We start from the raw sequence: 16,123 nt of genomic DNA, 5'->3' as shown, positions 1-16,123 counted from the left end.
TTGCATAAAATTTTAGGATGTAAACGTTGCTTCTGGATTTATATGCAAATCTCAAGGCTTTTTCTATTCCATTATATCCAATCATATATATTATATCCACACGTGGATAATAGAGCAAGGCACCCCCTCAGCTGGACATGTGTGGGGAGCGGCTCCTCCTGGGGGGACGTGCAGGGCTCTTGGGCACGGGCTCTGTGTGGCCTCTGCTCAGCCTGGAGGTGCCCTCGTCCACACCTGATATGACACCTGTGGAGAAGCACCGAGGACCCGCGGTGACCCTGGGAGGGAAACAGTGGAAGAAGCCTGTGGGGAGGGGACCGGGGGCCTCAATGATACCCACCTTTAAAAAAAATCTAAAAAAGGATGCCAAAGGGTTAGGATTTGTTAGAGCTGGGGAATAGGGCCCTACGTCTCCGGACGATGTTCTCCATGCTCCTGCATTCATTTTAAAGATATTTCACAGGCGAACAAAAACATGTAAGGCTAAGCGCTGTGACCCAGCCTCCCCCACCCCCGGGGGTTTGGCCTTCGCCTGACCCGAGCCTCCGGGCGATGTCCACCATCAGTGCCTCTCTCCTGCCCAGAGACCTGGGGCACAGGGGCCACAGCATTGTCTCTCCGGGCATGGAAACGGATCCCAGCCCAGGCCCCTGGCTCGTGTCCCCTGGGAGCTGGCCTCCCTGTCACCCATGTCCTGAGGGGCTACCTGGATGGTCGATGCCATAACTTGCTGCTGACCCATTCTACCTATTCCCTCTCACCTCAGTGACCAGCAACTGGAGGAGGGACGGCTCTGTGCCACCCTGACGATGTCCTTTGTGCTTGGGTATGTCTGAGGGAGCAGAGAAAGCCTGTCACCTGCAAACCTCCCTTACCGTCTTCTCTGCGCCAGCTGCACGGGCGTGCTGTCTTTTGGGGGAAGTTTCTCCTGCCCAACTGCTCCCCATGCCCAGCCCCTCCTCCCTGCCCTGGTCAGGGGCCTCCCCCGCTTGTCTGCACCTGCCTGGCAGGCACGGAGAAGCCTACTGGGTCAGCTCCCGCTCTAGCTGTTGGACTTGTCCCAGGAAGAGTGCGGACACGCCCTGCGACCTCAGGTCACAAGGTTGTGCCTTGAAGGGGAACAGGGTGGGTTGGGTCACACCAGCTTTGTGTCCTTGGGAGATCACTTGTTGCCTCTGTGCCTCCGTGAAGGGGGAGAGGGAGACCTACCCCCAGGGGCTGCTTTGAGAAATCAGTGAGGCCATATTAAGTCAAGGCTGTTCTCGACAACCGTTAGCTTTCTTCATGCCTGACAGTGGGCAAAAAGCCAGCGGCAGATCCTCAGCCGCCCCACCGAGTTCCCAGGCCACCCTGGGGCTCCTGTGTATATCACTTCCATTTCCCAAGAGAAACCCCCAACGTCAGAAGCCACGTGGCGCCCCCGGCCTGGCCGCAGATGTCCCTGAGAATCGCCGAGATGCCCCTGTGACCCGTCGGCGTGTCTGGTGGGCCGGCACCCACGAGCGAGAAGCCGGCGTCTTACGAAGCGCGAGCTGCCGTGAGCAGTCGGGGCTCTGACTGCTTTAGATCGAGGGAGCTCCGGGGGAAGGTGATGTGCATGGAATAAACCGCCCTCCTCCAGCAGCCGCGAGGGGACGGGAGGGGGGCTGGACAGGCGGCCTCTGCCCCGCGCCTCACCTCGCCTTTTTAGCCACACGAGCTCCCGATTCAATCTGACGCCAGGCCCTAACGTGGCGCCCAACCGCAATGGAGCAGGGAGCATCCCTGCTACCCAGAGGGGAGAGGAACTGAGCATCATCGGACGGCACGCTGGACGTAAACACGGAGCCTCCCTGGAAGCCAGCCTATCATAAAGCCCCAGCCCGCGCCCTGGCCCCAGGGCGCCTGGGGGGTTGGGGTGGGTGGGGCGGTGACCCAAGAGTGGCTCCTGCCATCCAGCCTCGGGGGGGCCCCTGGAAACAAGGCAGATGGCAGGCAGGAGGGCACAGCAGCTGTAAAGTTTGGGAAAGAAATCCAAAACCCCAGGCTGCTTCCACTCAGCTTCCCATAAGTCAGCCTGTGTGGAAAATCCCAAAGGGCCGTAGACTCCAGGCTGGCCCCTGCTTTGCCTGCCAGCCCATAGAACCTGCGTGCCCTGTGGGGTGGGCTGCGGCAGGAGGGGACCCCTGCAGCTTTGAATCTCTGCCAGCAGAATCACTTTCCATACAGTCCATTGTCCTTAAAAGAAATATACAGATAGCTTGAATTTGCCCTCTTTACCTACACAGACTGCCAAGTCTGATGCACCGGGCTCTCAGATCGGTTTATAGGACGTGTCTCTCCAGCAGGAAAACTTTCAGAGTGTGGCTGATTTCTCTGTCCACCCAGGCAAGGCTGCCCAACGGCCAGGCACAGCCTCTGCCCCAGCGTTCCCGAAGAGCAGCCGACAAAGCCCCACACTCTGTCTTCACGGGGGTGCGCTCCCTGCCCAGCACCCGCAGCCCTCGGGGACCGTTCTGAGCTGGTGAGCGCCAGAGAAATTCCCCGTGTGGCTGTGGGGTCAGTCCCGTGTCAGGGGCATTGCAGCCCCTCCCTGGACAAGAGGCTCCTGGTCTCATCCCATCTGCGTCGCCTGGACCATCTTTCTGATGCTGCCAGGCAACAAGGGTGGGAGCTGCCACCGCCCCCCCGCCCCGCCTCGCCGCCGCCTGCCCCCAGGAACCTCCCCCTGCCCGGAATCGGGTTGTGGGGGCAGGCGCAACGCCAGAGGGACAGCCGCACCTGCAGCTGCTGTTTCCTTGCATGGGCGGATGTATTCCATTATGTGCTATTAAGGCTCATGTTTTAACATTACACTAATGCAGGGTAAGGGTGTCTGAATCCCATCCTTCCCCCGAAATGCTTCGTAAATGATCGGCCGTGGGCGGGGGAGGAATGCAAGCAGAGAGATTGACAGCGTTTTGTGCCAAGTTTTAAAAAATGATATTTTGGGGATTAGTGTCATCCAATGAGCCTTAAGAATTGTGGGATCTGACAGGTGCTGCATACAGTGTTCTGAGTCACAGGGCGGCCAGCTGCAGCTGCTGTGCCACCAGGGCCCAGAGAAGGTGACCAGCATGAAGCTGGGCACAGGTGAGGGGCCGTCCTGTGGCTGAACCTCGTCCTCAGTGTGGCCCAGGACCCCAGGGCTGAGCCCTCACTGGGCCATGGGGGCAGCAATGCGGGGGGAAGAAATCATGGCCAGCGCTTTCTCTGTCCGGTGCCCCTTTGTGGCTCCCTTTACCGGTCTGACCCTCCAGACAGTGTTGCAGGGTCCCCGCTTACTGGCCACTACCTTCTGGAGAACACGTTCTCATTCTCTGGGCAAATCGCTCCCCAGCTCCGGGCAGAGAGCAGTTGGGGGTCCAGAACAGAGCTGCCCTCTGCAGCTGCCCTGGGGTGCTCCTCAGGGGATCCCACCTGCAGGGATGCTTTCTGCTCTCCCTTAGAGTCCCTCGCACTTTCTGTGATTGGCCCAGGACTCCTGCTATATCCTGCCTTGTCCTGGGGGAGCCATGAACTTCCTCACCTCTGCCCTGCGGGTTCCAGAAAGCACTGGCTCCGAGTCCCGTGGCTCCTCGGGGCCCGGGCTGTGCCGTCCTGGGTGGTCCTGCTCACACGGGCCACCGCGGGAAATGCATGTGCTGATTTGCAGGACATCTCCTTCCCCTCTGTCTCTTAGGAATGTCCAGCTTCATCCTCGGTGAATGGCAGCACCAGCACCTCCCTGCATCCGAGGGGCCCTCCTCCCCTTGAACTGGTCCTGTGCTCTGTGGAGACTCTCCTTGTCTTCCACGGAAGCGGGGAGGTGGGCCAATCCAGGGAACTGGTAACTGGATGCTTTCCCTCTAGCGCTTTGTGTTGTTTCGGAAGGACCCTCCTAAAGCAAGAGTCTCCAGCGCAGGGATGGCCTGAAGGGCCGGCTCCGGCTGATGGGGCAGCTCAGAAAAAGCGTTCCCGTCAGGCTGCCCCATGCAGGCTCCAGACAGTCAAGTTTGGAAGCTGCCTGGTCCGAGAAAGCGAATGGGATGGTGCTGAGAATCGGGGATCCCACACCAGCATTGCGTTGGCACAGGCACTCACTCTGCAAACAACACTCTGATGTGCCCACCTCCCGTCACCACAGGCAGAGAGGACAGTCCACCTGGGAGTCCAGGGACACACCAGGCTGGGTCAGGACCCAGCTCTGAGGCCTCTGGGCTGCCAGGAAGCAAAATCACACCATCTGTGCTGTGTGTAGACTAAAGAGATTTCTGCCAGGGGCCCCGGTACCGTGTTTGTGTCCTAAAGTAGGGCTCTGCCAGGAGACAGGTCCGGGGGGCCACCCTCTTATCCCACCACCCATGCCTCAGGCTGGTGCAGACTCGCCATTTGCACCCCCCAGCTCCCAACCCACTTCAGGGAGCACAGAATGGGGTGCAGGACGGGCACAGCCCCTGGCGCATGCAGGGTGGTAAGAACATTCCAGAGCACCAGGGTGGCGTGGGTTCGCTGTGAACTGGCCTCTGAGGCAGACTCAGATGGAGCCGTGCTCTGCAGGAAGGCGTATTCCCAGAGGGGGAGAGGGTGCTCACACAGCAGGAACGGGGTGGAGGAGGGTTCCCTGGGCGGAGTTCACAGCGAATGGGGTGTGGCAGGTCCAGAGCAGGTGGCAGGAGGCTGCACAGACAGGCCTGGTGGTCCCTACCGACCGGCATGAATGACTGGCTGCTGGGGAACCAGAAGGGACCGTCTTGTCAGCTGGCCAACAATGGGAGAGCAGAGAATCTCCTCCTGGCTCCTGCCCAGCCCCCATCTTCGTCATGGGGGTCCCGCCACAGAAGGCTGGCCTGTCCAATGGAGACAAAGGACCGGCTGGGAGAGGAGGGAGCCCGCTGTTTGTCCAGGGTCAGGCTGCTGAGCTGGCGTTCTCATCGTGGCTGGGTTTGGGGATGGCCTCCATGTCCCTGAGACTGGGTGTTCCTGGCCAGTGTCACCTGGATTCATCCTCTGGTGCCTTTGTGCAAGGGGACTCAGGACCCTCACGACTTCCCAGGGCCTCACCAGCCCTGTCCTGCCCACATCAACACAGCCCATTGCTGACACCATCTTCGGTCCCACTGTGCATTCCCAAAGGGGGTGATGGGGTCTTGGGGGGAAGAAAATTCTTTTGTTCCACATGGCACAGATAGCCAGAGCACGCACACAGATGCACCACGTTTCTCTGGAGCTCTGTCAGGGAAATGGCCAGGATGTCTCCTTGGGGCCGAGAATGAGCAAGGGAGGGAGAAACCCGTGGGTTCCTTGGCTGAGAGGAGACTGAGCTGGAGAGACTGAGGCACACGAGGACCTGCTGACCAACGTCAGGGTTGTGTGATGGCAAAGCAAGGACACTCCAGGACTCGAGGTGTGTCCTTGAACAGTCACAGCCAAAACGAAGGGCCTCACGGGTGGAGGCAACAGGGCCTCTGAGCAGAGGAGCTGGTCCAGGACAGGACAGCAGGACGTGGCTCCTTGACCCGGATGAGGACTGGGGTGCAACACCCCGGGGACCTCGAATCCCTCAGCCACAGACGCACAAGGAGCGGCCCTGACCCGGGAGAAACCGCGGAGAGAACAGGGAGCGCACAGCATGGGGAAGCATGACCGTGGCCGTGGACAGTGTGCCAGGGAGCGAAGCCTGATGTGGGAGACGTGCTTTGGTTTCCTGATGGGAGGAAAATGGCTATTGTGCAATATGTCGATTGCTTTTGTAACACAACAGCCAGGAGGACAGAATCATCAAATTCAAGATCACTGAACAGCGTAAACCATAGCAAGGGCTCTATGTTCTTCCCCAGAGACCCCCACGTGCTCCTGTAGTAACTCAGATAAACCCAGCGCCCCCTCGGAGGCCAGCCCAGCTCCAGGGGCTCCTTTCCAAAGGACCGCCTCTCGGGCCTCTCGGGCTCGGGAACGTGAGCCTGAGTGTGTGGTGTGTCCTGCCTTAAGTCCTACAGGCGTAAACGAGTCCTGGCAAGACAGGGAGCTGCCTTTCCTTCGGGGACCACCTCAGGACCTGGGTCCACGCCCCATCCAGGTGCACCACCCCTGCCCTGGACCAGCTCCAGAATGAGAACAGACACATTTGGCCTCTCCCGCATGTCCTGGGTCCCTGTCGGGGCCGCCATGCCCCAGCTGACTGCACTGAACCACACATCTTCAAATGTCCCCCCCGAGACTGCTGGGGTGCCGGCCCCTCAGGTCTCAGTGGACCTGTGTGTGCATGAGGACCGAGGGAACGCAGCGCCTAACTGGGGGGAGGGGGTGAAACACGGGCCTGCACCCTGGGGAGGCTGTGGGGAGCACATCAGGGGCCTGCCCGTCCCCCAGTTGCTCTGCTGTTTCGTCGTTGCACGCCCACTCCCAGGACGCGGGAGAAGCTGCCAGTTTGCTAAGTGTCCCTGTCAGTGGAAATTAAACATTCGCTCCTGAGCCCTGGTTCCCGGTCTCTTGGGGACACCTCGAGAAGGACACAGTGGGAATGTGTTATCTCTCGTACGAGAAACAGGAACCTACTGCGCTTTGAGAAATGACAAAGCAACAATTTGGGGCCCTTTGCTGAACAGCAAGCACGGGGTAGAACGGTCACAGAATCGGGGCCTGTTGGCTGCAAACTCCTGCTTGTTTAGTCATTTTAACTGGTGGGATTTTCTTACAAACTCCCTAAAGTTCACAACCCAGGAAAAAAAAACATGGAATAAGAACCAACTGTAAACCATGATTGTATGGCACATGATGCCACATAAATACGTAATTTGGAGGGTGCTTGGGGAGTTTTTGCTGCCGTTAAGTCTGTCACTCAAGTTCCTTCCGTAGAAACGGGTCTTGAGGAGGCTGGCTAAAACCACCACGAGTTGTCGGATGACCAGACAGTCACACGGCATGGTGGGACGTTTTGGGGGCCACGTGTTGCTGGCTTCACCTGACCATCACTTCCACCTGCCAAGGACAGCCCCGAGCAGTCAGTCATGGCAGACGTGAGGGGATGCAGGAGACGCTGCTGGTTCTTTGCTGTTGTTATGCCACTGGCAGCACAGAGTGATGACCGACCAGCCCACGTGATCTGCTGCCGTGGAGTAGTCCTTCCACACACTCAGTGCGGAAGACCGTACTATGATCATCTCCCAGTTTCTGCGGGTCAGGAGTCCGAGGGCAGCTCAGCTGGGTCGTCTGGGGGCTGGGGTCTCATCTGTGGCTCGACTGGGGAAGGACATGCTTCTGAGCTCCTTGCTGGTCAGCAGCGTTCAGTCCCATGTGGCCACGGAGCCCAGGGCTTTGCTGGCTGAGCAGGTAGCTCTTGCGGGTGGCTCACCACACAATGCCTTGTCTGCCCGAAGCCAGAGAGGGAGAGAGCCGTGAGGAGGGGTATTATAGCCAATCGCTCGTGCACATCCCTGTTGCCTTTGCCACACTCCGTGGTTAGGAACAGGTCACCTGTCCTGCCCATGCCCCAGGGCATGGATCACACAAGGGGGAGCCCCAGGAGGCAGGGTCATGGGGCCCTGCTAGAGTCTGCCTGCCACACCATCTGCTCCAGACAGGGGACTCTGGTTTGAGTGGAAGTCCGGAATCTGGTGTGCTTATGAACACCTACTGACCTCTGAAGGCGTTTAGGTTCATGGTGGAAGATTCAGAAGTTACTCTGTAGTTCTCCCCCAAGCAGAGGACGTTGTCCCTTTCTGGCTATCCAAGAGGGTCGTCCCTTTCTCACAACACCCTCACAGTGTTCTGGAACCCCTTCCACTGTGAGCCATCTTGCTGGAAAGGTGGTTTCTCTGCTTGGCAGTTTCTGCCACCAGCAAAGCTGGTAGTCAAAGGGGCCATAGGATCGGCTCCCTCCCACCTCCCTCCTCCCTTGGGCTGCTGGACACTCTACCCCTGAACCGTGGACCTAAGCTACCAACAAGGACGAGAGGACTGTCAGTCTATCATCAGGCAATGGGGTACTCATCCACCCCTTCCTGCCAGGAGACCCTCGCTTCACTCACACCCAGCCTGCAGACTGCCTTCGGGGCCCCCCAGGGTCTAAGCCTATTCGCCCAGTCTGCAGCAGAGGCTGTGGGCTCCCTCATTTCCTGCTCAAAAGTTTCCTGTTGCTCAAAGTGGTCTGAGCTCTGCTCCATACTGGACATCAGACTTGTCCCAGAGATGATCTGGCCATGGTGATGAGGATGCCATGGGCTGAGGGCGCTTCCCGCTGGTCTGAGTACTGAAGAATTCGTAATCCACAGTCTTGTGGAAACGGGGGTATTGGCTTCATGGTCGGAAATAACAGGACTTCAGTGAAAGGAGAGCTGGCCTCCTTGCTTACAGCGAGGGAAGCTATGCCTGCTGGCTGTCTGGCTGGCTGCGGCCGCGGCTGGAGGGACGCTTTCCACGAACATCACAGCTTCAAAGCTCTGGCCACCGGCTGAAGATAGACAGCGCCCATTACCTCTTCATTGTTCACGTGTCTTTGTGTTTGCTGAAGATGGGCCCCTGTGCACACACGCATCGCATCACACGTGCCCGGCTTCGCTGTCAGTGAGCAGTTTCTGGGCACTGTTTGACGACCTCTAGTTTTTAAATGAACTCAGAGTGTGAAATACTACTGTCTGCAGCTAACTGTACTAAAGCACGTTTATTCCAGTTTTCCGTGCCTGCCGTTTGCCTGCAGACTCGCCAGCTCTGTGCCGTTAGCGCGCGGTCGTGGCGCGCTTTCCTGGGGTGACCGCGTGCATCCTCAGCGGCTCTGGCCCCGCAGCCACGGCCTCTGCGGCGCGGCCGCCAAGGTCCACCCAGGCCTCGGTTAGAACCAGACCTGGCAGAAACTGTCCCCCGAGAACACTGGGGAATGAAAGGAGCAGCGAATGTTCCTGAGAAAGGGGGCTGACCAGTCCCTGCTGATGGGAAACTGTTTCCTGACCGGTCGACAAATAGAGCCGGATGATCATACACGTTTTGTTAGGGGAAGCAGTTCTCCACTTACGTGAAAGAAACTCTGAGAATGAGCGCACCGTATAAACACGCATTTTTCACTGGAGAAATCTGATAAATGTACAGTTACACACATACCAATAATTGTAGGGTATTGTAAAAGCCTCCTTCTGGCAGGGAGGCCACTGGATCAGATGGTCTGCCTGTCGCCATGGCTCTGGGCCACTGGGGCTCTACCTACAGAGACGCAAGACAGCTGTGCTTGCCTTGATTTCCCCTCCAGCTTCCCCTTCTCCTAAGCCTGAATCCTGAAACAAAAGCTCTTTCAGACACTTTCCCACTGGGCAGATTTCCACGCTCTTTGGGGCCTGCCCGTTGGAGCCACTGGGACTCTTCGGATAAATGATTGGATCCCCTTGGAGGTCAACACAGAAGCAAGACTCCAGCCAGACAGGCCTCCTCTGTCTTCCACACACATCAAAGCCACAGTTCATGCTGCGCCCACCCTCTGCCTTCCCTTCTCCCTTCTGTGCGGCCAAATCCTCCTTGTCTTCCCTGTCCCGGGTCTTCTCTACCTCGGCTCCAGCCCACATGCAGGGGAGGACTCCCTGCCCTCTGCCAGCTTCTGTCGTGTTTGCCAATTTCCTCTGCCCCTGGGACCTGCTCAGCCCACCCTGCACTGGGTTTGACAGGTGCGTGTCTGGTGCCGACAGGGGGTCACCCAGAAGTCAGGGAGGCTGACCATCGGCAGGTAGGTAGATGAATGGCATGTAAATAGATCCAAATCTCGTAAATCATTGTCTCACCCTCCGCAGGTGGGACTCCCAAGAAAATGCCTATCAAGTCAATAAGCTGACTGGTTAGATGCAAGAACTGTGCTCAGAGAATCTTTCTAAGCACGTCTTCACAGAGCTTAGCTCTTCTAAACATCGTGTTGAGTTTTTCACAATCTGTCTTCTAATATCACAAAGTCCCAGCTTATCCGGGTGACAATTTAGGGAAGAATATGAGAATCCGAGGTAAGAAAATTATCAAACAACTAAGAAAATTGGATCACCCCAAATGACTTTCATGATTATGCCAAGCACATGTTTTATAGCAGAAATAGTTTCACAACAATACTTTATAATTATATTTGAAATTTGTGGAAGAACGAATCATTTCCTACATCCTCACCTGTCCCTGATGGTTTGTCTGAATCGGCTGTGGGCCTGCTACAGTCCTTTGCATGTGCTGTGAGCTGCTGGGATCTACTCTATGCCTTTCCTTTTCAAGGATCCAGATTTCATTGCTTCCAAGCAAAGGAACCTCACCCCACTAGCAAGACTTCTCCGTCATCTGCATTACCTTGAACCACAGCCAAACGAGTCCCTTTTTGAAATACTCATTTGTTAAATCAGAAAAACGTGATAGACCATATCCCTTAACATTTATAAAATATGAACTTTAAAAAGGCTCACTTGTACCATTTAAGTAATTTCTGAATGTATATCATTTTAGAATATTTCCTGACTTTTCTGTATGAAGTAATTGCTACATTTATAAAATAAAATTGCCTGTAGAATCAGTTAATAGAATTTAAGTGATTATATGGTTTAAAGAAATAAAATTATTTTTGTAAATGAAAAGAAAACTGAATTGTATCATTTGCTTTTGGAATATGGTGGATTGAATTAATCTCCCGCTGATGAGTTGAAGGCAGCCACTGCCCTGGTTGCCACATGGCAGCGTCCACTCACCCGACGGGGCCTCAGCGTGGGCTCCGAGATGCTGGATCCATCCTGTCCCAGACCCCAGGGCACACGAGATGCAGGAGCGGAGCAGCTCGGGGACAGACATCGACATGTACGACATGTTAGCAGGATCAGGGTGCGCAGACGGCACTGTGGTCCCAAGACATGGAGTGGGCAGGTGCTGGCAGCCCGGGGGCAGTGCATCCTGATGGAAGGAGCTTCCAGAGGCCAGGCCGGCCGACGGACCCAGGTCCGTGCAGAGACGAGGCTCGGAAGATTCAGCATGGGCAGTGGCTCAGGGTGTTTCAGTTGCTACAGTGAAACACCCAGACTGGGCGCTTGTAAACAACATACAGGTATCGTTCCCAGTTCCGGAGGCTGGACGTCCAAGACCAAGGCACTGGCATGGTCGGGGGAGGACCCCCTTCCTGATTCACGGCTGGATGCTCTTTGCAGAGTCCTCCGTGGAGGGAGGGCTGGGGGAGCTCTCTGGGGCCTCTCTTATAAAGACAGTAATCCTATCGCCCGGGCTCCACACTCAAGACCAAATCACCCCCCAGAGTCCCCGCTCCTGACACCATCATTTTGGGGGAGGGGTTCAGCACAGGGATTTCGAGGGGACACAAACATGAGGCCCTAGCAGGTAGAGCTCAACCACTGAGCCCCCAGGAGCAGGGTCACCCACTCAGAGTTCGCTCTGACAGCAAAGGAAGCCTTGCTCAGAACCGAAGGACGCTTTGATCTGTAGGAGGGATTAAAATCAAAGACTTAACAGGCTTGAGTTTGGATATTGAAAATGATTGTGTTAAAAATTTTCAAAACAAATTGATTATAAGTATCACCAGTTACTTTGAATCCACACGTTTTCCATCCACCTAGTTCATGCCCGGGACAAGATTCTCGGGTGTTAGTAGCGTTCTCCTGATCTTACCGAGAAGAGTCTGTTCTCCAGCAGGTAAGGGGTTGTAGACGGCACCTCAGTGGCAGAGGTAAAAACACCATTTCTGACCAGAGAAAACACTTCTCGGAAACTAGTCCCCATTTTGCTTGCCCATCACGATGTGCGCACGCAGAAGTCACACCACCGTCCCAACATCCCATTTCTCTTCCCCCCCCAAGCTAAGCCTCCTCGAGTCCTCCCGTTTCCAAATCACTTGTATTGACAGCTTGATATGAAGAAATAAATCATATTCTTAGGGAGAAAATTAATTTTGAAAACTATTAAAGAGAATTAGCTCCTGTTTTGATACAAAAGAAGTTCACCTTCCCCAGAATGCCATTTTGAGGTTTTGATGAAGGACTTCGGGGTCCAAAACACTGAAGAAGGCTCATTCCAGTGACAGAAATAAAAACCCAACAACAAAAATAAGCCTTTTTTGGCATTGCTATTGGTGGTCAGCGGGAGATTATCAGTGTGTCAAATCTTCTCTCTTCCTCCTCACTGTTGACGGTGCCAACAGCTAGAAGGACAGACAGACTGTCCGTGTACAAACCCGGAGAGCATAACCCTGCCCTGTTCCCCGCAGCATTCGTGACCAACACAGAAGTCAAACAGAGGGTCTGCCCTGCGTGTATTTTGGGGCGGAAGCAGAACTTCCGATTTCGGAGCACTTTGTCTTCAAGCTCAGGGACTGGTGATGTGCTTACAGAATCACCTGTCACCGTCACCCTTCTGTGAGAAAAGAGAATCCAGCTGTACGGTTAAGGTGAGGAAAATAACTCTTTGAGATGCCAAAAGCGTGTCTGGCTGGAGAGGTGCGTGCTTCCTGTGCCCAGGGTGTGGGCTTCCTCCTGCACACACACCGAGGCCACCGGGCCCCGCCTGCACTCCTGACCAGCAGACCCTTCTGGAAGGCCATGCTCCTTGCTCTGCACTCATGGATGCTGGAACTGCTCATCCAACATCTTGCGAGATGCAGAACCCCAGTCTGGTCTGGGGTCTTCAGCCCATCCGCGGCTTCACTCTGCAGGGGTCCCCAGAACAGCAGGGCACCTGTGCGTGCAGAGCCCCCCTCCCAGCCCTTGGGCCACCCCGCGGTTCCCAGCCTCACCAACACGCCACAGCTGTCCCTTCATGGCTGTCCGGGAAATCTCACCTTACACACTGAACAAGGACTCAAGTTAATCAACGGTTTTATCTTCTGCCCGAACCACGCAGAGTCCTTAAAACTCTTGAACTCCAATCACTGCCCCATTTATATGCTGCTGCTGTTCTCCAGGCCAGACACCAGGCACTTCTGTGATTTCTACACCGTTCATGTTTACTTAGCTCTAACCACATTCACGGGTCTAATGCACAGCATTGCTTGCTGCGTCCCGGACCCTCCTTCTGAGCTCACGCGGTCCTTCCCCTGGAAGCACCTGTCTCAGAATTCCCTACTGCGCGGCTCTCGGGGGGAGAATTTCCTGTTTCTTTTCCTCTGAAAACACTTGTTATTTCAGTGTGGTTTTTCAAAACAAGGAATTTGCTGTGTCTACAATTTTTAATTGATTAGGGTTCTTTTTCTCAACACTTTGAGGACATTTCCCACTGTCTTCTGGATTCCATTTTTGCTATCGTGAAGACGCTGTCAATCCTACTGTTTTGCCTTTGTAGTGTTTCTCTGACTGTTTTTAAGATTTGCTCTTTGCTTACTGTGCTGTGGCTTCACTCAGCTGTGACCTGATGGGGAGATATAGCATATTATATTATATTATATTATATTATATTATATTATATTATATCATATATATAATTTTCCAGTTACCCTGCTTTGAAAATACCCGAGTCCCATGATTTCATAATATTTTGATGAAAATACTAGCTGTCATCTAGTTAGTACCAGGTAATATTACTATCATCTCCCCAAATGCTCTTCCGCATTCTGTCACTCACTCCCCTGTGGATCTCTGAGCGCCTATGCCTGTTTCCGAATTCCCACGGTAAGTCTCCTTTTTCCATACTTTCTGGCCCTGTGTCTCCCGTGAACAATCGTATAACTTCTTGGATCCTTTTTCCAGGTTACTAAAATTTCTCTGTAGCCGCTTCCATTTTACTATTCAATTCACTTGCTGAGGTTTCAATATTTGGCATTTTAAAAATCACTTGAAGTCCTGTTTAGCTAGTTTTCAAACTTGCCTCGTCATTCATTTTTTACGATTTCTTGCTCGTGTATCAGTACTTGCTTTCTTTATTTTTACTATTTTAAACAGGTAAAACACACCAAGTTTCACCTTGTTTTTGATAATTCCAACATCGGCAAGCCTTGCGGACGCGCCTCTCTGCTTTTGTTCATTTGTAAGTTCTGGCTCCTCATGCCTCGTTCCTGCGTGCAGTTTCTCACTTCTGCTTTCTTAGTATAAGCTCGTGTTTGATGGAGGCTACAGTGAGAATCCTCAGAGGCCGGGATCAAAGGCACGTTGTCCCCGACAGTTGGGNTGCCCCCGACAGTTGGCGTCTGTTACTGACAGGCACGCGGGAGCGCCGCTAGCCTACAACTACTTTTGAGCCGATTTTTAGCTTGAGGTTTTTTGGACCATCTCTAATAGTGTCAATTCAGGCCAGGAACTTACGTGCAAGTGTTGTGGCCACTGCAGATGTCTCATACTCTTTCCTGCAAAAATGAATAGCTTTTTCCTAGAGAATTCTTCTAAAGAGTGCATAGCCTTCATAGTTCCTGGCTTTCTGAAGGAGGCTCCTATGGAACTGGTCCCGTGGGTTGGGCCCTGCACTCTGTCCTCTGTCTCCTGTGTTCAGGGTCACCAGGGCTGGCCAATGTTGCCTGGCAGCTGTAGCCTCAAAGTTGACTTATTTCTCTGATTTCGTGCTTCCTTCGGTGTCTGCCTCTGAGGATTTTCTTCACTTCTTTGGCAACCAGGGACGGGCATAGGAAGAGCTGCTGATTTATCTGTTGTCCCACGTGGTTAGTGGTATTGACATGGAAGAGGCGTTCAGAATTGCCAGACTACCCTCTGCAGCCAGATGGGCCCACGCACGCTTCTGCTCGGTCTGTGTGGGCGTGTGTGCACTCGTCCTCGTTCCGCGTGGACCCCTGTGTTCCTGTCCTGTTCGGTGTGGACTTAAAGAGCCTGAGACGTCTCCTCTTGGGCAGCTGGGCGGTGAGCCTCCCTGGTGGTGGCGTGATCGCCTCTGGAACCATCGCTGTTCCCCGCTATCTGCTGCTGCACGTGGTGTCCCTGATCTCATGCACAAACGTCTGTGTTCATTTCTTCTTCACCTGTGAACACCTCACCATGCTCGCAAAATGGAGCCGTGGTGTCTGGTCTACTGGAGAAAAAAGAAAAATAGATCATTGTAGTGCTGTGTTGGGATGGCTAAAAAGGTGTATTGAGTGCTNAGTGGTATTGACATGGAAGAGGCGTTCAGAATTGCCAGACTACCCTCTGCAGCCAGATGGGCCCACGCACGCTTCTGCTCGGTCTGTGTGGGCGTGTGTGCACTCGTCCTCGTTCCGCGTGGACCCCTGTGTTCCTGTCCTGTTCGGTGTGGACTTAAAGAGCCTGAGACGTCTCCTCTTGGGCAGCTGGGCGGTGAGCCTCCCTGGTGGTGGCGTGATCGCCTCTGGAACCATCGCTGTTCCCCGCTATCTGCTGCTGCACGTGGTGTCCCTGATCTCATGCACAAACGTCTGTGTTCATTTCTTCTTCACCTGTGAACACCTCACCATGCTCGCAAAATGGAGCCGTGGTGTCTGGTCTACTGGAGAAAAAAGAAAAAATAGATCATTGTAGTGCTGTGTTGGGATGGCTAAAAAGGTGTATTGAGTGCTGGGAAAACAACGCAAAACAGAGCAAAGCTAGGACTGCAGTGGCAGGGAGAACTCTGTCACATCGTCATGCATGCCAAGGAATCAGGGAAAGGGGCACGATTCTTCCTCAGAGAGGCTCTTCGCCTCGCTGGCCACACCATCAGCTGCCCCCGATGGAGTCATTGACTTGGCAGCGGAAGATCCTATCTCATCCCAGATGAAGTGCTGTAGTGGGGAAGGCTGTGGGCTCTTGAGCCAGAGAGCCTGGGCTCAAGTCCCGCCTCTGTCACTTTAGTAGCTCTGTGACCTCACCCCTGCGTTAAAGGCACCCCCGGGGCTGCCCCATGTTCGTTCTGCCTTCTCCGTGGATGGACCAGCTACACTCCACCTACAAGCAAAACCCACTCGTGTCAAGGCCAGGCCATACCGAACACTCTGTTGATTGCTTCTTCTTGTTTTCCAGTTTCCCCCCGTTGCTGTCCTGGGATGACGCCCTCCGCTATGGAGGAGATGTGTGTCGTGTCTCAGGTTCTGTGTTCTGGGTGGCCGGCGGTCCGTCAGTGCCCTGCTTCCTCGTTGGAATTTAGACTGTTTACCATATAAGAAAGTGGTGGTATTTTTTTAAAGTGGTGCTTTCTTTTTTAGAAGATTTTAATTATCTATTTGTCAGAGAGAGAGTGAGCACAC

This window comes from Ailuropoda melanoleuca, chromosome 6, assembly GCF_002007445.2.
Source record: "Ailuropoda melanoleuca isolate Jingjing chromosome 6, ASM200744v2, whole genome shotgun sequence".
NCBI lineage: Eukaryota > Metazoa > Chordata > Mammalia > Carnivora > Ursidae > Ailuropoda > Ailuropoda melanoleuca.
This window is presented reverse-complemented; position numbering follows the sequence as displayed.